The sequence below is a fragment of the Mchenga conophoros genome, linkage group LG1 (genome assembly GCF_057382185.1).
Source record: "Mchenga conophoros isolate Kocher_MC1m ecotype Shallow Benthic linkage group LG1, M_conophoros_male_GT1.1, whole genome shotgun sequence".
NCBI lineage: Eukaryota > Metazoa > Chordata > Actinopteri > Cichliformes > Cichlidae > Mchenga > Mchenga conophoros.
The window spans coordinates 10,131,988-10,156,178 of NC_140526.1; positions in this window are offsets into that span (position 1 = coordinate 10,131,988).

Sequence of the window (24,191 nt, forward strand, 5' to 3'; positions counted from 1 at the left end):
AAAATCCAGTTGAAAAAGTGACAGTAATAAACAATGCTTCTTATTTTGTATAAAAAGGATCTTGTGTTGACCTGCTTGCCAGGTGATGTTTCCTGAGGTCTGACAGGCAGCTGTGCCACCAGCAGTACAATGCCACACCTTTAGGCAGCACAACAGACTTTTATTCATCTTCACATTTTACACAAGCCACTCAAGACAAGCAAAAAGAAGTGTTCAGCACTTAAAAATGGGTTGATCCTCAGTTCCTGCCCTCTTCAGAATGTGCTCGAGAAGGCCAAACCAAGCGCATGATTTTTGTTCAGGTCTTTTAGTAAAGATCTCTTATGGAAGAAAACAAAGGTGCAATACAGTAGCTGGTTTGCAGAGTATTGTGGAAAAACGGATAGAGAAAGGGAGCAGAGTGGTCTCACAGTTAGCATCATAATAAAGCCTTTTTAATTGACATAAATAAGGATATGAGGAGAAAACCAAGTGTCCCAGGGAAAGGTTTTGTGCTTGCTGGACCTGATGTAGTGAATGAGTTCTGTTAATAGGATGTGAACACATGGCTGATGAGTAGGGGCCCTCTGCTAATTGGCACTGTTTGTCTGCTGGTGGTTGTGTTCCTTCAAGGACCCAGCAGCGTCCCATTGGTATTCAGGGTACTGCTTTGTGCTTCCAGAAGTGACGCCACACCATTAGGGAGAGGAATTGAGGACCTTATGATTTACTTAACAAGAGGAACTTTCTCTCTGCGGCAAGCAGAACTCAACTGCTCCACCATGTATCAAACACCCCTGGAGCACACCTTGTACAGAATATATAGCTCTGGAAGTATCTCCAGCTGAGTGCTACTAATGGATATAATTTATTGAGCTCTAGCAGAAAATTACATAATTTTGTAAAACTGCAGCAATGGTTTTCATATTTTGTAAATCTGAAAGTTCTTGGTGCAGCCCAGTAACACAATTGGCCAATTAAATAAATTACTCATATTTTTTAATGTATTATTAACCACAGTCTAAGATGTAACACAGCCACTCACAGCTAGCTGTGACTGCAGCAACCCTGTGCTTATCTGTGGCAGAAACTTGTAATTAAGGCGTTTATCACACAGGAACCATTTAGAGACCCCTTGGCAACCACTGGTCACTAAGGAAAAATGTGGACATTGCTAGTTGAAATCGGTTGCAACAGAGGTTACTGCACCAAAAGCCTCCTTGTGATTGTTTTGGTCACCAACAAATTGCAGTTGTTAGCCATAATTTGCATGGAAAACACAGACATATCTACAAACACTTGCTCTTTATTGTCCAAGCTGAACTGAAACTTGAAAAAGTTTGACACAAACCAAATATGGAGAATGTTTGCCTTCAATTTAAAAGTTACATTTGGTTGCAGCTGTAAGGCACAACTTTTACTTTGAAGGCAGACGTTTCTGATTCTCACTTTTCACAGTTTCACCACTGCTTGGCAGGTAGTTTTAAAGTGTTTACAGACAAGTTGGTGTCGCATGAAGGTGCAGCATAGTATACCTTTTTACAACCAATTTCACACTAATGACAGCCAGCAAGCTTGAGGAACCACTCATGAACTGGTCACGAAATAAACATCTTTTTCTCTTGACTAATGTTTGTCAGGTGGTCGCTGACAGGTTTCTTGGACTGTGAGATTGGGGCTTAAAAATGGTAAAAAGACAGATAGCAGCATGCAAACATTCGGCACTGCAGTACTGTGATTAATAATTGATTGGTTGTGTGGAGTTTGTGTCACCTGGTATATAACCACTTCAAATTCCGCAGACTCACATTGGCCTTGACTTGCAAGGAAAGTAAGCTGTTTGGTGCTAGCACTGCTAATGTTAGCTACACTCATTGTGCACGTTCAGTGTTATGCACAATGCAAAGTCCCCAGGAACATTCATTAAGGTCACTAGAAAGAATAGATAAGACATAATGAATGCAGATGTTTACATAAGAACGTAACATTGTCTGAAATATTTAAGAGAGCAAATGGTCTTTTATGCAGTGGCGGTCCTAGCCTGTTTGGCGCCCCAGGCGAACACTCCCTCTGCCCCCCCCCCACACACACACACACATACACATAAAACATATTAAGGATTGTACATTAACATAAAACTGTTGTCGAAATTCACCAGAGAAACACACACACACACACACACACACACAAACACACATGAAGAGAGGGAGAGTATGCATTGTATGCAAATGGCTACCAAGCCAAACAGCCATCATAATCCGTCATACAATGAGAACAGGACAAATCAACAATTGACAATGACTAATTAATATTAAAATCTGTAACATAATGTATTGTTTGGAGTTTAGTCTGTTACTGTTAGTATTTTTCCGATTTCTTCTTGGAGCAACTGCAATCCACATTATTTTCTTAGGGATTAATAAAGTATTCTGATTCTGATTCTGATTGTTTCAGGATGACCTGCCATTATCCAATGACACATCTGCTTACCTGTATCTTTTGCTAGTTTCTCCTCCTCTTTTCTATTTTTTCTAAACTGAGCACCTGATGGCTTTGAACTTTTCTTGTCCATCTTCCATTGGTTTTAATTTTGGACTCCAGTATGAACACAAATCCCCCAACTCAACTCAAGGATCACCACAACTTAACCTGATAGACCTACACCTTAGTTCACAGATTCACTTTGTCTAAGGTGTATTTCTGGGATTTCACACAACCCAGGATTCAAATCATGAACACATAATGGGCTTGGATTTATTTAGTGAATCCCCTGCCGCCCCGCCCTCTCCTCCCTGTGCCGCAAGCAGCAGGCACACCTCGCAAACGGAGGGCGCCCTTACTCCCAGGAAATGGGAGATAGAAAACCGATTGGTGCCTATGCCATTCCCAATATGCGCTGGCTGATGCCCGTGATGCCGCCCCCCACCGTGATGCCGCCCCGGGCAACCGCCCCTGTCGCCCGTATAAAAAAATGCTACTGCTTCTATGCAATGTGTTAGAAATTGAGCTTCACCTCAAATAGTCTTTCATCTCTTCAGTATGCTCCAGCGACATAAAAAATATATGGCAAAGAGCAATGGAGCCTCTTTTTAGCAGTATGAGAAAAATAAAGGCATCACACTAACACCAGTTAGAGCAACACCAGTATACAAATTATACAACTTAACGGCCTCATATCCATTACAAACTGACTTGTGTACTGACATTCTCTTCAATGATACATTACTGAATCCTGAGCTTCTGTTTGTCTTTATGATGTTAATTAGTCAGGCTTGGCTGCTTTGCTTTGGAGGCTTTGAAAGCAATTTCCTGTTCATGTTCACAAATTAAGATGGGACTGCCCAAGAAATCACTAATTATATATGAGAAATCTACTTTGCAGTCAGTTAGACTTAAATCATTCTGTGTTGTCATAGGGTCTCTGTTATTAATTGTTGTAATAATTATTTGTGATGCCATATTGTAGATCACAGAGCCAAGTGATATAACAGCTTCTTCTGCATGTGTTGCTAATTATGCTCATCACTTTATTAAAACATGACTCACCTTAAAATTATCACATAGTGTAAACTATACATAAAAATAGTTAATAAGCATCTTAATATTCAAATTTAATCTCAGGGAAGGATAATATTCTCTAACCTTTGACTTCTATTAAGTAAAATCTTGTCCTCCAGAAAAAACAAATGCCCTAAAAGTTATATTTTAACTTCACAGCAGCTTTTCCGCTGAAGTCTTAAACATTTTTGACCTTAAGAATGCTATTAATATGTATATGTTAAAATTGAAGTTCAGTTTTAAGCCCGTTTCCATAAAGGTCAAGTCTTTTCTGAAAATTATGAGATAGGTAGTGGTTTGTAATGAAAAGATGGAAAACAGCGTTTCTTTCTAATAAAGAGTAGTGAGCAAATGCTATGATTTATTAGGTTTTTTTCTTTATAGATATTTCTCAATGCCATATAAAATTGACTATCTAAAATTAGTTGTAGTTGGTGTGCGTGTGTTTGCGTGTTGATTTTAAATACTTGCTACCGTATTTTTCACACTATAAGGCACACTTAAAATCCTTTAATTTTCTCAAAAGTCAACAGTGCGTCTTATAATCTGGTGTAGAGATGGCACGATACCACTTTTTTATGTCCGATACCGATACCGATATCATAAATTTGGATATCTGCCGATACCGATATGAATCCGATATAGTGTTTTTTAATCAACAAAACTGTATTTTAAATATCTTGCTGCATTTTGTATAAGTTCATACTCAAGTTTAAAACAACAACTACACTAAAGCTATTCTGTTATACCTGTATCCAAATAAAATGTTTCATAGTTCAGCAATACTGATCAATCTAATAAACTTAAACCTACACCATCCTCCCTATTCTGGTATTTTAAAGAGTACTTAGCATATATATTAAGCAACCTAACTAATAGGGTTCCAACTCCCAGCAACAACAAAAATAAATAAATAAAAAATAGGGAACCACCCCTCACGCTCCACCTCATGATGCTTAATCGACGTAATCAACCTTAATTTGATGCAGTGTGGAAAAAAAAATGCACAGAAATCAATTATTTTTCAAGAAATATTAAATAGATTCAACATCTTTCTTCAACAAAATTGCAGACTGCACAGATGGTACCTTCACAAAGGAAAAAGTACTATAGCTTACTAGGGTATATATATATATATATTAGACTTAATAGTTACTATATACAGTAATGGACTTCTATTCATTTTGCATCAAATTAAAACTTTGGCTGTCAGATAATTATTTATTAAAAGCTAGACATTTTAAATGAGAATAAGAAAGAAAAGTATGTCTTTGTGCCCCCTTTTCCCTGTTAATGCCCTATCGGCCCCCCTGGCTAAACTTTGTTAGATCCGCCCCTGCACAGTTACCAGCCGTCAGCTACGTAGAAAAAGATCCTCGAGTAGAAAGTAATATTAAATAAATTCTAACAACAGCTTATAGAGCTTAAACGTGCTGCTGTTGTTCAGCCGCTGGTTTCCGCTTTCTGGTGCAAAGTGGGCCAAAAGCAAACAAGAGACACGGACTCGCGACAGAAAAGCCGATCAGCTGATCGTTAAGCAGTTTCATGATTGAAGTAGCAGCAAGAAGAGGCAATCGTTTGTTAAGCTTAACGCAGGAATGCTTTACAAACATTCAGAGATGGACTTACACACTTGCTTTACTTCTCTCGGGGATAACTTTGTCGGAGATGAAATGCCGGGTTGCTAGCGAAGCTCCAAATGCTATCCAGACCACCGACAGGTCCCGCATGCCACAGCCGCTCTATCACGTGATGCATACTGCTCCGACGTGCTAACGTTCTGAGGTGAGTTACGGCGTGTTGCAAGTTTTGTGAGGTGCTTTCGTGATATTTAATGGATCGGATTACATTTTTTATTTTTCTCCGATATCCGATCCAGTAATTTAGGTCAGTATCGGACCGATACCGATACGTAATATCGGATCGGTCCATCTCTAATCTGGTGCGCCTTATGTATGAATTCTGGTTGTGCTTACTGACCTCGAACCGATTTTATGTGGTACACGACACTCAAAAATCTGTCAAAAAATGTTTTAGTACAACTTTGGTAAGCTACAAAGCTGCACCGCTTGTTGGATGGATGGACTACCTTAGTCAGGAGCCTCTTGGAGTAATCTGGGTCCAAAACTCTGTTCGCTTCAGGTCCCAAAGTCAAACAATCACTGCAGCATCACTGAGAGTTAAAAACTGTCTAAATTCTTTTATCTTTAATAAAATGGTCAGTGTTTTACCAGGTGTGACAATTAAGTTGAACATCGAGGCATCCATGACATCAGAATTTATTAAATTTAACAGAGTTAGAAGTTAGCAGGAACTTAGCTCGCTAGTCTCCACCTAAACATGATATAACATGTTCTGATTGAGGGATATCTGAAAAAATTAAAATGTACAGCTCTGCTATCACTTCCAACATAAATGAAGGCACAAAACTAAACATCAGCGACCTTTGTAGGGTTGCTGAAGTTGGACTAGCTGGTATATAATGATGTGCTACGTGATCGCTAGCGACACAGTTATGTTAGCATAACATAAACACCGTGAAGCTGGTGGATGAACGCTAACTTTTTTCCGCTCAAAAAAAGTTAACACAAGCGTTTCCAATGATTAGAGACAAATACAATCGCATGGCCGGATGTTCTCCAAACTTCAGTCAGGAGAACAACTGAGATAATCCATCCATGATACGAGGTTAGTCATTAATATACTGCAACAACATGGGAGCAGCTGTGAGGGAATTCAACATTAATCAATCAATGGTACGGAAGAAAGAAGAATGAGTTGAGCAAAGTTTGACTTAAATGACTGTTTTGTTTTGCTTAATGCGCCTTATAATGCAGTGTGCCTTATGGTCCGAAAAACACGGTAATGCCAGACACTCACTAATATTTGCTGATTACAACATTGCGGAACTTGCTGTGCTTAGTTGAAAACCTCTACTTTAACTAAAAAAGCCTACTCAGACAAACCTAATAAGTAATAAATGCATTCAGGGGCCACCTTATTAGTTGCAGCTGAACTAATGCAATTCAGTCCAGAGACAGTATGAAAGATTGATGTCCCCCCTATGATATCCCCCGCTGGTTGCACCCGGATATCCCGAGGATGGGCGTGAAACTGCATTGTTACTCTGAAACTACATTGCCTAGCGACTTGTGAATGAGAGGTGAAGTGTCTTCAAGAAACAAGAAAAGAAGTCTGCTGCATTAAACATAATATTTACATGACTGATTTTAAGCAAATGAGAATGCCAGGAACCTAAGGTAGGCTTAATTCAAGCATCATAATATAGTAATACTATCCAAATATGCTAAAACATCAGTCAATATTACATTATTATTATGAGGTTATTACAATTTAAACTCTGTGTAAAAATGTGAAAATTCAAACTCACAGACTATAACTTCTGATTTCTAGCAGGTTATCATATTGTTACCAAGGGATTACACTACTATTACAAATTGATTTTGCCTCATGGGGATGTCTTTATTTCCACATTATTACCCCCAGTTTCTGGGCCCTCATTATCCTCTTAGATTACTCAACTGTAACCACTGTTGTTACCATGTTATTACTTGGATTCTAACTGGTTATTACTTTGGTAAATGAGTGGTGATAACTTAGAAATTGCCTCATTATAACGTTCTTGTTTGTGCTTTGTTACCCTACTATTACCACTTTATTACCGAGCTGTAATTGAAAATGCAAGTTCTTATTAAATATCGGGTTGACTGACTGACCAGTTTAATCTGGATTCAAATGCGTTCATTTACATTTTCAGCATGTAGCTTCTATATAGCTTTATAGAAAGGAAAAACTGTTTTCTTTATGATGAAGTATTTTCATCCCAGAGGTCATATAGTAACACAGCACACTCTCTGCTCAGTTTTTCACCTCTGCACCATTGGCTCATCATTCTGTCATGTAGTATGGGAGCTGTCAACAGTGACACCCTCTACTAGTTCAGTGTCAAGGATAGATGGTACAGCCTCTGCATTTAACCTGGAGTTTTACTCTCCAGCCATGTTAGGTTAATAGTATCAAGCTGACTGCTGGGTGGTAGAGGAATGTTTTATCTGTACAGCATATGTTGCTGAGATGGTGAAAAATGCTGACAAATTTTTCATGGAAATCAACATAATTTTTTGTGTTTGTGTTAAATAGTTTTAGGCTACCCATACTTTTTCTGTCATGTTCCATATTATAAGGTAGAAACTATTTTGTGCTCTCCTCTCTTTAAAACATTTTATTATGTTTCTCTTATTATTATTATGTTTCCCAAAAGAACCCAACACATAATATTCCACAAAGTTGATTCAGTTTTTAATAATAGAGAAATAATTATTTATAAAACTAAATACAAATAAGGTATATGGGGTAGCCCGACAAAAACAAACAAAAGAGGGAGAAGACCAACCATGCAGTGGATCATGCTTCTTAGTAATTAAGTAAACTCGTGAAAGTAAAACTGAAAAACAGGACTTTTGGTAACTCCCAACATAACTAACGTAACTGTAACAAGCTACTGATGAGAAATGCTGGTGCTTAGGGAGGAGAGAGAGCTGCTCCATCTCCTCTGGCTTTATATGAGTGCAGGTGAGCATCCACAGCTAATCAGCACTGTGGATGAACCAGAGCCCAAGAGATAGTGGGTTAATAGTGATCATAAAGAGAAACAATAATTGGAGACTAAATGTGCCAGTGCATTGAGGTACATGTAACCGTACCCGAGGGAATTAGGCGAAGAGACTCTTTTAACAACAGATGTGTGTATTGTGTTGAGAAAAACACAAATGACCATGACATTATTGTAGCATAGATTGCTATTAGCATTGGGATAAGGACCACATGGATTTGAATGGCTATCACTGGCATGTGAATCATGCAAACTTGAATTTTGCAAGGGACAGCAACTGCAGACACGTTGTTGCATGAACAGACAGCAATGAAATTTGAGCGTACAAGTGATGGTGATGTTTAACCTGATTTCTGACAGCACTGGTTTGAGTATGTAACAGTTTTTTTAAGTAGTAAATAATGTGCCTTATAAAGTGATATTTCAGTGGATGGAGGGAAATCTGCTTAGTCTTTGTCTTTCTCTTAGGAAGAGGCAATGTAGAATTCAGGCGCTACTCTCTGGCATAATTGAACATTTTGAAAAGGACTATGGGACTGTAATTGCTTCACTACTGTTCATAAAGTACCTTTTGATTAAATTTTTCCCAATACTTTTACGAGGTGGATCCTAAACATCAAAGACTATTGATGTTTAGTTCTAAGGCTGTTTAACAATTACGGTATTTTAATGCTACAGCTGCGTTCTTTTTCTTTTTCTTTCTTTGGGTAATGAAAACAGATCCGAAGATGCGGAAAAACCATTATGGAACAGATTAACAGGTTTTTCAAAGCATTTAAAAGCATTTTGTCCTTAAAACATGAAGTCTCATTAAACTAAGGAAAATAAGACATGGCAAACATGAAGCAATCTGTCATTTAATTGTAGGGCCAAATATCATTAAATATTTTTTGCTTTTTGCCTCAAGACCTCGTAAAACATAACATTTTAATTCAAAGCATCTCGGACATTTGCAGTAAACATGTGATAAAGATTTTTTTTAATCACGTGTGGTTTTTTTCACTAAAAATCAAGAAAATGAAGCTTCATACTAGCAATATACAGAGGAATTCACTCATTTGTCTTTTGTTGTGGAGAAAACCATTCCTGTTAAGAAGAGAAGAAAGAACATATATTATTGTTTATTCATGTGTACACACGCCTACACACACTCGAAAAGAGATCAGTTGAATACTGTCTATATCCTTTTAAGCAGACATGTTTGGCTTCTTACACGAGGCAAAACCAAAGTAAATAAATGGAGAGTTGTTTGAGCTTTAAAGTCTCTTAGAAACTCTTGTGGAGTATAATGCAGTATAATGTCTCCAGCATATATTGATGCATAGTTGTGATCACAGTTTAAATCTCTTTTACCCACAGGGAGCGGTTGTATGAAAACTCATCAGCAATAATCTGGTAGATGTGACAGATAGTCAGCAGAGGTTGTGTGCTCATCACTGCTATTGTGTGATCACACATTTGCTTTTTTTTTTTATCAAGCTTGGGTTATTTTTCTGCTTTCTCCCTTTCCCTTGTTTTTTCGACAGGTATTTTAATGCAAAATCCAACTGAGATCAATCAGTCCAGATAAACCAGGACTATACAGACAAAAGTCTCAATGGAGCAAAGGAGATCTTATATTTAAAACATTATTATACATAATGCACATGGTTCGTACATTTTTAAGCATTCACTCCATACATGGCTGTGGTGTTGGGTAGTGATGTGTTCCCCATACAAAATTCCTAGGTGCTGCCTTTAGAGTTTGCACGTCTCACATATTATGTCAAAATAAAAAGCAATGATACACAAAAGGCAAAAAAAAAAGGAGAGAAGAAGGAATAATTTGATATCTCTGGAGTGCTACTGGAGACATGGTCCTTGTTGTCTTTGTTTTGCATTGCCATTTCCAGTATGACTGAGTTCAGAGTTCTCTAGATACAGAGAACAAAATGAGAGAGAAGACTCACATATCCTGAAGGTAGATGTTGATTTGAAAGGAAAACATGAGAATAATATATTTGAGGTGAAAAATAAAACCAAACATTTTCCTTCCTGGATGGGAGGCTGTCTGAAAACAAGTCAAATTGGTATAATCTGAGGCCAACAGAAAACATAAGGCATTGAGGGACAGTGCACTAATTGAACAGATAATGGCGTTAAACTGCAGAAAAATGCATACTGGTGGGTGGCTGTGGCTTTGGAGTTGGAGTAGGTCATCCACCAATTGGAATGTCTGTTGTTCGGTCCCTAGCTCCTCCAGTCCAGCTAGGGACTGGAGGAGATCTAAAAGAAAATGAAAGGTAAACACCGAAATGGCAACTCAATCTGGTCAAAATCTGAACAGAACAAAGGACAAAGAGCGGAAAGGTCACTGAAGTAAAAAAAACAAAAGAAAATATCAGGCTGGATTAATCGACTACATAACGTATGAATTAATGTGGAGTAAAATATGCGATGTTAAAAGCTCAAAGGTTTTGTCACAGTGTCATAGTGTCCTTGGGCAAGATGCTGAACCCCTAATTGTTTCTGATGCATCCATCATAGTGTATGTGTGGCAGAAAGTGTTAAAAGGAATAAAATAGTGATATAGGAATGTTGTGTGAATAGACAAGTGTAATTTTTTACCTTTATTGGATTATGGTGACCTGCTTTTTATGAATGCACCTGCCCACTACCTAAAGAGGTTGGATACTGTGTACCATTGTGCTTTACGTTTTATTATTGGCTATAAAAATCATGTACATCATTGTTCTTTGTATGCTGCTGCTAAATGTCCATCTTTGCATATTCGCAGACTCTCCCATTGGTTGATCTTTATCTATAAATCTCTCTTTGGGCTGGTTCCATCTTATTTATGTGTTTATATGTGTAAAAACCACAACCAATACAACCTTCGTTCGAACAAAATCATACAATTGATTGTCCCAAAAATCAGAACAGAATTGGGGAAAAGGGCTTTTAAATACGCTGCCCCTGCTTCCTGGAATAATCTGCAGAAGGAACTGAAATTATCAGAATTGGTTACCTTGGGAGAGTTTAAGTCTGTCTTAAAGGAACGAGAGAACAGCTCTTTTACTCAGTGTGATTGTTTTTAATGTACTCTTAATTTGATCTGTTATTGTATATTTTACACATGTTTGTATGGGATATTGTATTTGTTTTAAATGTTATATACCTATGTGGTATGTGACTTTTGTTGCTATGATGCCAGGTCTCTCTTGGAAATGAGATATTTAATCTCAATGAGATCTTTTACCTGGATAAATAGAGGATTAATAATAAAAAATTTGTAGTAAAAAGTGGTTTTAGTGCTCAGCTGGACAAAAAAAATGTGCAATATAAGGACCAGTCCACCTACTATTTACCAAACACTGAGGAGTCAAATAAGCCATCTGAGTAGAGAATCAGCCACCAGAATATAATATGCCAGTTCAATGACACACTTTTGGAGTAATCATTTGCATTTTACCTTCTAAAACATAAAGTCATGAAAGCAAAGACAGGAAATTCCATTGAATGAGTTCCCTAGTTTGACTGAATAGGAATTACAGCCCAGCTTGTTCTGTTTTGCGGGTATAAATCTTCAGTGCTGGAAAATGTTTTACATCTATAAAACTGCTTGGTTGAAAGCACTCTGTGATGGAATTCAGCTGCAATCTGAAATCTTTTAAAAGATGATTGATGGTTGTTGAACACATTTTGTGATTATATGTGTCCATTTGAGTGTGTGCACTGAGTATCTTTTGTCTCCGTTTTTCTTCGGGTCATCTCTAATTGTATGTTATCCAATGCATGGTTTTTGGTGCTTTCACACCTAACTTGTTTGCTTTACACTTTCAGACCTTTCAGTTTGTTTTGAAGAGAAATCAGAGCTGTAAAAAAATCTTAGATGACAATCTGAGAACTCCATCCTTGCCCGAAAAAAGAGGAGGTCTCAGTCCAGATCAAACAATAGTTTAGATGGTTTGTAGTGTGAAAATATTTTCCTGAATGATTCTGACTTTTAAGATAAAAGAGAAATGAGTTGCAGTAGCACATGGAGAGGGTACGGCATGAAGGTGTCAAACAGGGTAATACAAAGTCAATTACACTCAGAAAATTGCAGACAGCTCCAAATATAGAGTAAAAACACATGAAATAAATCTGCTCGAAATACATTTAAGATTTTTTTTCATATCTGCAAAATTGAAAATACCATCATCAACAAACTAATCAATTATAGGAAAATACAGACTACATAGACTATGTTGATATGTTTATTATTTCTTTTCTTTGTCAGTATGTTATTAAGTGAAATAGGTCAGTACAAAGAGAAAGGCAATGATCGTGTATTATGTTGCCTCACAGACAGCATTTTATTGATCAAAGATGTCCATTATGCATGACTCAGTAAACGCCAATCAAAAACTAATCAAACAAATACTTTTACGACACTCCTAGTTTTAAGGGGACACAAGATTTTAAAGGAAAGGTATTGATATCATATGTAATTCTTTATTGTCTTCCCATTATTTTGAATTTGAAAGTAGACAATTCAGATATACAGTGGGATCGTTTTTTGTTTTTGTTTTTTAGATCTATTGACTGTGGAGGTTATTTGAGTACAGTGAACTCATTGTCCTGTTCAAGTGTTTGTATTGTTGGGTCGCTGTCATGTTCACTGTGAGGTGATTTAAGCTTTGTGGTTAGTTATTCTGCTGGAAGTATATAAGATAGGCATGCTGTGGTCAAGAGAGTATGGGCTTGTTGGCTTGGTGTTAAAACATTAAGGGGTGCAAAGTTTTCCCATAAAATATCACCTACAGCATTACACAACCATCAAAAGCCTGACCCATTTATACAAAGCAGGATGGATCCGTGCTTTCATGTCAGATTCTGACCCTACTATCAGAATGTCTTAGCAGAAATGAAGACTTAGAAGTCAGACCAGGCACTGTTTTTCCAACCTTCTATTGTCAGATTTTGGCAAATCTGTGCAAATTGTAGCCTCAGTTTCCTATTCTATTCTTTTGAGTGGTCTTCTGCTGCTGTAGCCCATCTGCTTCAAGGTTTGACATGGTCAGAGATGCTCTGCATACCATGTTTGTAACAAATGGTTATTTGAGTTACCCCCTGTCAGCTTGAAGCAGTCTGGCCATTCTCTTCTGCCCTTTGGCATCAACAGAGCATTTTTGCCCAGAGAACAGTGTGCGGATCAGCAGCTTCCAAAATACTCAGACCAGTTCCTCTGGCACCTGCAAACCATGGCATGTTCAAAGTCACGTAAATCACCTTTCTTCCCCATGTTGAAACTCGGGTTGAACTTCAGCAGGTTGTCTGTATGCCTACAAGCATTGAATTGATGCCATGAAATTGGCGTATAATTTCTTTTTTTTCGAGCTAAATAGTGAAGTGGCTGGTGAGTGTGTATGGACAGTGTGAAAAATAATAGTGCAAAATGATAGAGCAGATGTGAAATGTGCAATAGTGTTATACGAGCTGAAGTCATTTTTATTTTACTGACTAGAGTGGGTAGAGTTTAGTTCAGTCCAGTGCCCAGTGTAATTCCTGCGGGTATTTCAACAACAACTTCAACACAGCAGATACAGTGGGGCAAAAAAGTATTTAGTCAGCCACCGATTGTGCAAGTTCCCCCACCTAAAATGATGACAGAGGTCAGTAATTTGCACCAGAGGTACACTTCAACTGTGAGAGACAGAATGTGAAAAAAAAAATCCATGAATCCACATGGTAGGATTTGTAAAGAATTTATTCGTAAATCAATAACAAACATACAACTCAATACTTTGCAACATAACCTTTGTTGGCAATAACAGAGGTCAAACGTTTACTATAGGTCTTTACCAGGTTTGCACACACAGTAGCTGGTATTTTGGCCCATTCCTCCATGCAGATCTTCTCGAGAGCAGTGATGTTTTGGGGCTGTCGCCGAGCAACGCGGACTTTCAACTCCCGCCACAGATTTTCTATGGGGTTGAGGTCTGGAGACTGGCTAGGCCACTCCAGGACTTTCAAATGCTTCTTACGGAGCCACTCCTTTGTTGCCCGGGCCGTGTGTTTTGGATCATTGTCATGTTGGAAGACCCAGCCTCGTTTCATCTTCAAAGTTCTCACTGATGGAAGGAGGTTTTGGCTCAAAATCTCACGATACATGGCCCCATTCATTCTGTCCTTAACACGGATCAGTCGTCCTGTCCCCTTGGCAGAAAAACAGCCCCATAGCATGATGTTTCCACCCCCATGCTTCACAATAGGTATGGTGTTCTTGGGATGCAACTCAGTATTCTTCTTCCTCCAAACACGACGAGTTGAGTTTATACCAAAGAGTTCTACTTTGGTTTCATCTGACCACATGACATTCTCCCAATCCTCTGCTGTATCATCCATGTGCTCTCTGGCAAACTTCAGACGGGCCTGGACATGCACTGGCTTCAGCAGCGGTACACATCTGGCACTGCGGGATTTGATTCCCTGCCGTTGTAGTGTGTTACTGATGGTGACCTTTGTTACTTTGGTCCCAGCTCTCTGCAGGTCATTCACCAGGTCCCCCCGTGTGGTTCTGGGATCTTTGCTCACCGTTCTCATGATCATTTTGACCCCACGGGATGAGATCTTGCGTGGAGCCCCAGATCGAGGGAGATTATCAGTGGTCTTGTTATGTCTTCCATTTTCTGATGATTGCTCCCACAGTTGATTTTTTCACACCAAGCTGCTTGCCTATTGTAGATTCACTCTTCCCAGTCTGGTGCAGGTCTACAATACTTTTCCTGGTGTCCTTCGAAAGCTCTTTGGTCTTGGCCATGGCGGAGTTTGGAGTCTGACTGTTTGAGGCTGTGGACAGGTGTCTTTTATACAGATGATGAGTTCAAACAGGTTCCATTCATACAGGTAACGAGTGGGGGACAGAAAAGCTTCTTACAGAAGACGTTACAGGTCTGTGAGAGCCAGAGATTTTCCTTGTTTGAGGTGACCAAATACTTATTTTCCACCCTAATTTACGAATAAATTCTTTACAAATCCTACCATGTGAATTCATGGATTTTTTTTTCACATTCTGTCTCTCACAGTTGAAGTGTACCTCTGGTGCAAATTACTGACCTCTGTCATCATTTTAAGTGGGGGAACTTGCACAATCGGTGGCTGACTAAATACTTTTTTGCCCCACTGTATATGTTAAATATGAAACTCATCCATGCAACAGTTAATGGTCGAAATAATTTCTGGATTTCACAGTCACCAATGTATGTAGACCCATGTCATCACAGAAGGCAAACAAGAGAATACTGTGGAACTGAAAGAGAGGCTTTTCAGATTTTTCTTATAGAGGTATCCATAGTAATTAGGTAAGTCAAATAAAACCATTGATAGTACAGTAATGAAATAAGCCATGTTAAGACTGAAGCCTCAGAGTCTTGGAGAAGCTATTGTAATTGAGGAGCAGTTGTGTTATCCCAAGCTCCATTAAAATTTCATCAACCTTGCACATTTCCATGAATGGCATTATTGAAATTATGCTAAATCACATCAGCTTGCCTGCTTGGCAATGCAACGTTGCCCATTACAATGACCGAGGCAAGATTTCCAAAGTCTAGAAAGGGTCTGCATTTGATTTAACAGCATGCTGAAAAGCTACTGAGTATTGGCCCTTGGCCTCTGAATATGTGGATAACAAAAGAGTAATAACATTGAAACCTACTCATTTTAGAGGAACCTTGGTTTTATTTAAACAAATGCAGAACATGTTTTGAAATAAAGTATGAACTAAACCGACTTGGGAGGCAGTTAGACCTCATTTTTAAAATAGATGTATTCTCTTTATTGTATAGCTATTTTGTGGATCATACTGTTTTTCATATTGCTGGTATTCAAAAATATTCACATATTTAATCTCTGCATTTACTAAATAATGTTGGAGGAAAACATTGTCCCATATATAAGAAATTGATTTACATACAGAATAACACCATGTTATTCAAAATGCAGTGCAATTCATGCTGCACAAAACACATACAGAAAAGCCCATCGCAGCTTGACACTGTGTTGTTATTGCATGTAACTTGGTTTGTGGTGAAATATTCATCCGGTGGAGAGAGTGCCTACTCTGCTGCCTCTAATAAGTCACCTGCTAACACACTGAGTGTTACCTGTCTTAACCTAGGCCACGAGAACATTATTATGATTATAGCAGTGATTTCATGATACCTTCCTGTTAATAATACATGATAAATAGCTGGATGAATGGAACAAAGCAGTGTGTAATATTAGGTGACCCCATGTTATTAGCACTGAGAGGAACCATTAGTGGGTTGCCTTAACCTGCCTTAATGAGGTCTCCCTGCTCTGGGAGTGAATGGGACGATTGGTGCATACAATAAAGAAAGTTGAGGCTGGAAAACCCACACAGCAGGGTCTGTTGAGGGAATGCTTCATTTGAAATGTTATTTTAAGGATGAGGAATTTGGTCCATAGATAGGTTCACTTTATTGATTTTTTTATTTTTTTAAATACTGCCGAGTTTAAAAAATAATCCTTGCCAACTAAATCTTATTATTTTTTAATCTTTTGTTGAATACACTACACTTTGATCTTCCATCAGTCTATCAAACATCCATGTCAGACATACTTAATTTTAATATCTGTTCCACAAATATAAATCCATTCGTGTTTACACTGTACACTGAGCCATTCAGTCTATAATGGGATTAAATAGGAAAACCAAATACTGTGTATTATTGAAGTAGTAGTATTAATAAAAATTATGTAATAGACAGGTTCTGGTAAACTGCATAAACATAACATGGAGATAATGCAAAGTATAAAACTGTCATGCATATGAGTAAAACGTTGGGCTCTGGTTTGAGGGACAAAATAATTTGCTCCACCACCGAGCTCCAAATGTGCCGCCTACAAATGTTTTCCCCTAAAAATGAGAAAATATTAACTTAATGTTATGTTCCATTTGCAGAAGCAAAGGTACATGTGGGCAAAAATTGTCTTCAGGGATACAAAGGTCAGGGTGTTAAATCTGTGTGTAAGAACATGAAAAAGCTGGAAAATCTGCATCCAGAAAGACAAATCAATGATAATAATAAATAAATGTGGGTATTTTACAAATGGCCAAAAATGTGTGGTGAAATATTAGATGTAATATTTAGGCATAAATAATTGAGTTACCTTGTTAAATTAACACTGTCCATAACAATTACAGACAGGTAGGACTGACAACACTTATTATTTTACTATCAGTTGTGGCTGCTACCTGCTACTTAAAAAATGGCTAATGTAGGTAACTGTGAACAGTTAAACAGCTAACGTTAACGTTGCCTGTGGGGTTAATGTTCATGATAACTGTTTCATAGTTCAGTGTAGTTGAAATGGAAATTTACTAACCTCTACTTAATGAAGACTGGGGTGCCAGTCTTTAATATGCTTCACCAAGTTTGTTGCATTACTGTTTGTGTGTTTAGTTGTTAGCAAGGGGGAGGGGCTGTGTGCCAGTCTGCAGTGGTGCTGGTGCAAATGACTAAAATGCAAATGAGTCTAATCTGAGTTTAGTAGGAGTAGTATCACTTAGTATATACAGTATACTGGCTATGGTACCTACTGAAAAAATAAAAAGCTGGATTTTCAAAGTTGTGGTGAAGAAAGGAACCATAAGTTGTGGTTATAGGTTATAACATATCCAGTTATGGTTACATTTTACTAATAAATTATGTTATAAACAGGTAAATTAAAAGGGGAATGTAATACACTGAAAAGCACGTCCATTTAAATTGATATCTTGTCCCCCAAGCATCCAGAATTCCTGTTTTTACACTGGCAGGAGCACCCAGTCTGGCATGTAGTGGAACAAAATATCTCTTTTGCATCACTCAGCGCTACAGCTCTATCAGCGTGTTGCCAGTTTCTAAAGTCTATTCTAGCAAAATAATTAATGTCCTTGTCAATCACACATTAAAGGCGAGCCCAGTCTCGATAGAGTAGAAGTCAATATTTAGAAACTTTTCCACGTGTGACCCAGAAATTACATGCTATGAAGTAAACAACAAAGGAAGGTAAAGAAACATTTCATGGGTGCAGTTTAAGCTCAATTGTGCTGTATGTGCTGGCTAAATGACGTAATGCTTTAAATATACAAAGCCATGAAGCTAATTACGCGAGTCAGTTAATTAAGTAGTGTAGTTGCTTGTCCTCTCTAAATGAAGGGAAGGTATGTGGGAGGACTTTTAGCACAGAAGATGGGAGGAAGGGGGCTTAAAGATGTGCTATCAACGATTTACGAAGTACTAGACCAATCAACTGGACATGACAGATGGCTGCCAGACTATACAGATAGATGTCTTGTGGATTTGTGTAATATTTGTGTATATCAATATATGAGTGGACTAAAGATATGTGAGCTGTTGTGTGACAGATTGTGAAGTTGCAACCACAGGGGTTGCTGTGCTGTACGCCCACATACTGCTGTACATTGTTAATAGAGAATAATGTTGTCATGTAGAGCCACATCTTTATCTAGTTTTCCAGTTTGCAAAATAATCAGCAGTTTATGTCATATTTATGCCTTCTTATGTCATTTCAAAAGATAACCATTACTGTGTGAAAATGGAAATTGACCGCTGTCTCACTTGACAAAATAAAAAAAATAAAAAAAAAGTCCAAATAAGAAGACATGGATGTGACAAGTTTGCAAGATGACATGCTGAAGTATTGTTATTGTTATTGTTTGAGGTATTATTTTCTGGCAGCGACTTGCATTTCTTCCTGTGGGTGTCAGGTGATTGACAGTAAGCGCAGCATAAAATAACATGCCTGCTGAGATGAAAATACAAAATGCAGCCACAAACAAAGGCAACAAAACAGACGCATTGCCAAAAAACAGACCGTTAACCTAATTAAGGTATTATATTTACCAAGACAAAATGATATGGGTTTCACAATTTGCAACTACAAGATGAATAAATGAATAAAAGTGCATGTAATTCAAAAAAAGAAAGGGGTGCTCTTCAGAGACACTGCTCAGACTAATTTTATGGTTATCAATCTAAGACGTAAAAAAAAAAAAATCACCTTGAATGTAATACTTTTGTAATATTTGGCTTGTTTGATTACTGATGGGGCAGTTTATATTAATGACCTGTGTGTGGACAAGATGGACATGGAGACACATAGGGGGTCATCTAAATCAGAAGAAGAAGCGGCAGGAACATTACTTGTCAGTCATGTGACAGACCCTCATTACACTCACACATCACCAAACCAAGTGTTTATTACACTGGGAATCGGGGAGAAATCAATCTAAAATGACAGCTGTTCGGTCCAATCCTGCAGAGAGTGAAGTTGACGTGTACATAGTGTGCACCTTAGTGACTGGTCTACCTGAAATTACTGTGTTCAGCTATCCAGGGTGAGATGCTATCTTAAGATGTTATCTGGTTACATTATAGCTTCTGCTGGCAGCATTTTTACAAGAGCGAAAAAGAAAGATCAAAGAAAGCAAGGTTTAAAATGAGTGAGCAGAGTTGTGCAGAGTAGAAAAATTAGTAGAAAAGAGACACAAAAAAATCCCAGTCTAGTTCAATAAAGCTATCAAAGCAATAACAGGAAATAAAGCACTTCATCCCCAAAATACCGTAATATCTTTTAAAAAAAGAAATATTCCAGTTACCCACAGATATTCTTGAGAGAAAATGGAAAGAGTTGTTCCTTTTCTTCATTCAGAATGCTGCATTTTCAATATATACTGTTCCCAGAAGGATAAAGAAATGAACAACTGCACAAAGCAACACTTCTTAGTATGATGTGCTGTTCTGGGTCTATGGGGAACCCAGAGCATAGCACAGCTGTTAAGTACTTTTAGCAGTGCTATTGTTCAGTGAAACAAAAAAAGCCCATTCAGCTTGGCTGGTTTCCAGAGCACTCCTATAGTGACCAAATGTTTATCATTGTTTTGACACTGCATAGGACAGGACAGCATGGGGTATGCTTATGGATAGCCGTGTTGAATCTGTGTACTAGTATGCGTGTAGGGAGATTCATTATCCTACAGTAACAAATGAATGCTATGTTGTACCTAGCTTGGCTCTTTGATAACTCTTTGTAACATGCATCCTTTTTCTTTCTTCTATTTAATTGGGATAAATCAGAATCTGCAGCTCAGTGAAGAAGATCACGTAGAAAATTTAGAACATTCAAAATCTAACGTGTTTCAGTATTAAAGGGAAAAGGAAAACATGTGTTTTTATTAGTCGTTTTTCCTATAAGCGATCTTTGTTCTGCCTCTAATAATCACTGTTTTCCTCCGCCCTTGAAGATTCCAGAATTGAGTCAGTCTTTGTTGTAACAGTATAGGACAGAAATGAAAGGTGTTGCATTATCTGTTCTGACTGCAGTCCGATAGCTGCTGCTGCAGTGATTGTGCTTCCCCTTTCTCCTTACCCATTTAATCTCTTCATTCTGGCAGTGTGCACAGCCAGGACAGTTCTGCTTTATTCTAATTGCATACTTTCGATTAAAAAAGCTTGTTTTCCTTGATTACTTTGATGTTGAAATGGGAGCAGGGGAGCAATTCACATTCATTCGGCAGTATGTTTTTCCCCCCCGCTCTTTTGTGCTAACAGCAGAATTCCTATTTATATATTGGCAGTGGAACTAAATTACTGCAAACATCTCTGTGGGCCAGCCAGGCATAACAGATTGGCAGGCTCCTGTATTATATCAGTGCCCCCTACTGGCTGCTGGAGGAAATGCACTATTGTTCATTCCGAGCACGTATGGCATCAGGGGCTGGTAGAAACACAGTGGAATAGGCTCCTCATTTTTTTTCCTTGCTGGGCTGCTGGATATTTGCTAAATAAATCCCTCATGACTAGGGTTCATCAGCCAGTGCACTGCTATGTGCACATACCATGGATTAATCCACTTTAGCTCTACATTTTACACATTTAGCTTACACTATTTTCTAGGAAAACTTAACTTGCCTCTAGCAGGCGTCATCTAAAAAATCAGAAAAATTAAGTTCCCACTGGCTTCTCAAAAAATGAACTTTATAATTGCATGGAATTTGTGTATAGTTTCCCCATGACCATGCTAAGATAATAAAAAACTGGACTAAAAAAGTCAGATAGAAAGATATGAGGTTGGATATGAATCAAAGGGGAAGGACTGACATCCTTAAAGAGATGAGTATTCATAAGAAAGTCCCCAGAGCAATATATGCATAGAAATGGTATGAAGATAGAGGGTTAATGATTTCCTATCTATGTTAACGCTAAATGCCGCATTCTACATTGTTTACATGACTATAGCAGGGCACAGGACTCAACTGTCCATAGAACAAAAGCTTGATCAGCTATATATCATTAATACTCTTCACTGATGTTAACCCACTAGAGTAAAGGGGCAGGTTTGCAACTAAAGGCGTGGGTTGACTTCCCCACTGGGATGGAAGCTTTTCTCCCTAGAGTCCCATCACACACTGTGACAACACTGGCAAACATCAAGGGGCTTTTGCTCGTTTTATATTTATATCCTCTGTCTTTTCTTCTCACACAACAGTGAAAAAGCAAGTTGCACAAGGATGCGCAAAATGGAACAAACACTGCCTTATTGGTCCATTAGCAGTTAGCTACAGGTCAATTAGGAGTGTTGAACCACAGGTATCTCAGCAGGTAAAAAAGATACAAAGTCAAAGCAAGGTATTTGAGAAAAAGGATCTTCCTGCGACGAATTTGTCCAAAGACAAATAGATACTGACAGAGACAAAAGTCATGAAGGAGAAAGCTCTGCACACAGCGAGCTGTAATTACTGGAGACATAAATAGGGTCAAATGCAGCCAACATAACATTGTGGCAAATGGGTTATGCCACATAATGAAATATGGATCTTATATTGAATATGAATTAGAGTGTTTTATTAGAAGCAGTGCCATTTTAAGACTTGACACTAATGAATACATAGAAATGCCATGAAAGCCTTTTAAAGAAATTGCAATATCAGTAAAAGTATAAGATAATTAAGCTTTTTTTTCCTTGTTTGAGAAAAGCTAATGCCAACCAGTGAAATGTCACAAAAAGTCCACAGTAGCCTGAGAACTGAATAATGTTTTCTAGTCGTGTCCTCCTGTCACATTCATAACACAAATATGCATCTTATGCCCTGAACAAGTGCAATTATTGCTGCATTTTTTTTCTTGTAGCAAATCAATGCCGCTCAGTTTCAGTTTTAATATAATGGTTCTGTTGATGGGCACCTTCCTTGTGCCATCATGTCAAAGCTTATGCCAGCTGCACCTTGGGATGAGGTTGTTTGTCTTCATTAGCATCAAGTGATTCGTCAGTGTTTTCATTAACAAGGTCCCCTCCTGTATTTGTCAACTGCAGTGAAAGGCCAGAGACACAACAGAATCTGGGTCACGCTTTAATCGTTTTCATGCTATCTCCACCACTCTCCGAGGTGTTTGTCTTCCATTAGCCGAGGAGAGACTTTCCCACACTGGGGGTTTCTCGAGCAGCTGGTACAGCCCTACCCTGCCAGGCTTGAGAATGGAGGAGAACGAAGCTGTGGCTTCTGTTCTAAGCATTCCTCGTTTCCCACCTGCATGATGGCTTTTCTGCTTGATGGCAGCAATGAGATCCAGATGAGGTGAGGTACAATTTACTCAGCCTGGAGATAGCCAGGTGTCTTGTACAAACACACCCTCAGAGTAAGTAATAGTTGCATAAGCGGCATTCAGTAACAACACAACAGTGTTGCAGATTTTAGATGCTATTTTGTGAATAACACTGAAGCGGCACTTCCCAATGACCAAAATTGTGATGTTGAAACTTAAAGCCTGCATTGTAAATACACTGAGAATACAGGCTCAGTGATGCTTTAAACCTGAATGTTAAGCTTTTGAAGTAATGCATTCTGATTTTCAATGAGAGAGGACACAAATATATTTATTCAAAAATGTCTGTAGGGGAAATACTTGGCTATAATATACCTACAAAAATAACATTGCCTTATGTTAAATTTGTTATAGAAATCTTTTCCTGTATACGGACACTTATATTTGCCAAATCCATTATATACATTCAGATATCTGCTTAATTGTGCTAATTTACTATTGTGAGTCTACAAGGCACTCAGCTCAACACGAGTGCTAATGCATAATCATCACACATTGTGACCCTAATTACACTCTAAGAATAAGTTTCAGCAGGAAAAGTCTCCCTGACTATATTTATGTGTTGCCAGGTATAGAGGAAGAATTAAGGTACTGTCAGCAGTTTAATGAGCCTCTCACTTATTGTTTCCTGCGCTTTTTTGTGGAACCTCATCTCTGTTCCTAATTCTCAATAAAAATGACTGTAGATACTGGGTTCAGTGTAAATTGCAGTGATTAGCTGCTGTGATCTAAGTTCTTTCTTAATTAACCTTGTTCTTTAATTCCCTCCCCCACTAATTTCCAGGAGAGACAATGGAAACTGGACTGACTTTTTGTAGGACTGAGCCTATTCTGACAAGGTTATAGAGATGGTGTATCTCACTGTGAGCAAATTAACCAAGTTAGTCTGTAGTAAGTAATGAAAATAAAATGAAATCATTAATCTCACTGACTTTGAGTGCATTTTTGATTATAGATTTTTATGTAGATGTCTTCTTTTATCTATTGCCTTCACCAGCTATGTTAGCCTCTGCCACATTTTCAGTAAATATTAAAGGTGTACTTACCTGGTACTGAAATGGGTCTGTTGAAAAAAATGAGTTTGTTAAATTGCCATGAATTGATTTCTCCACTCATTGTCAGCAGAGTGAAAATAACGAGAAAAAAACTCTAGTTATGCCAATTTGGGTATAGGTCCTCATTATTCCAAGAAGATCATATACTCTAAACTCGATGGACTAAACTCTAAACTAGCTACTTTGACTATCTAATCACTTCTATTGCTAACACAAAGCCATCTTTAAAGTTGAAAACCAGCCCAAAGAGCACTTCACAGAGAAATACTGTCTTAACTGCTGCAGGTTGAAATTGAGGCTAAGCCTGACTGC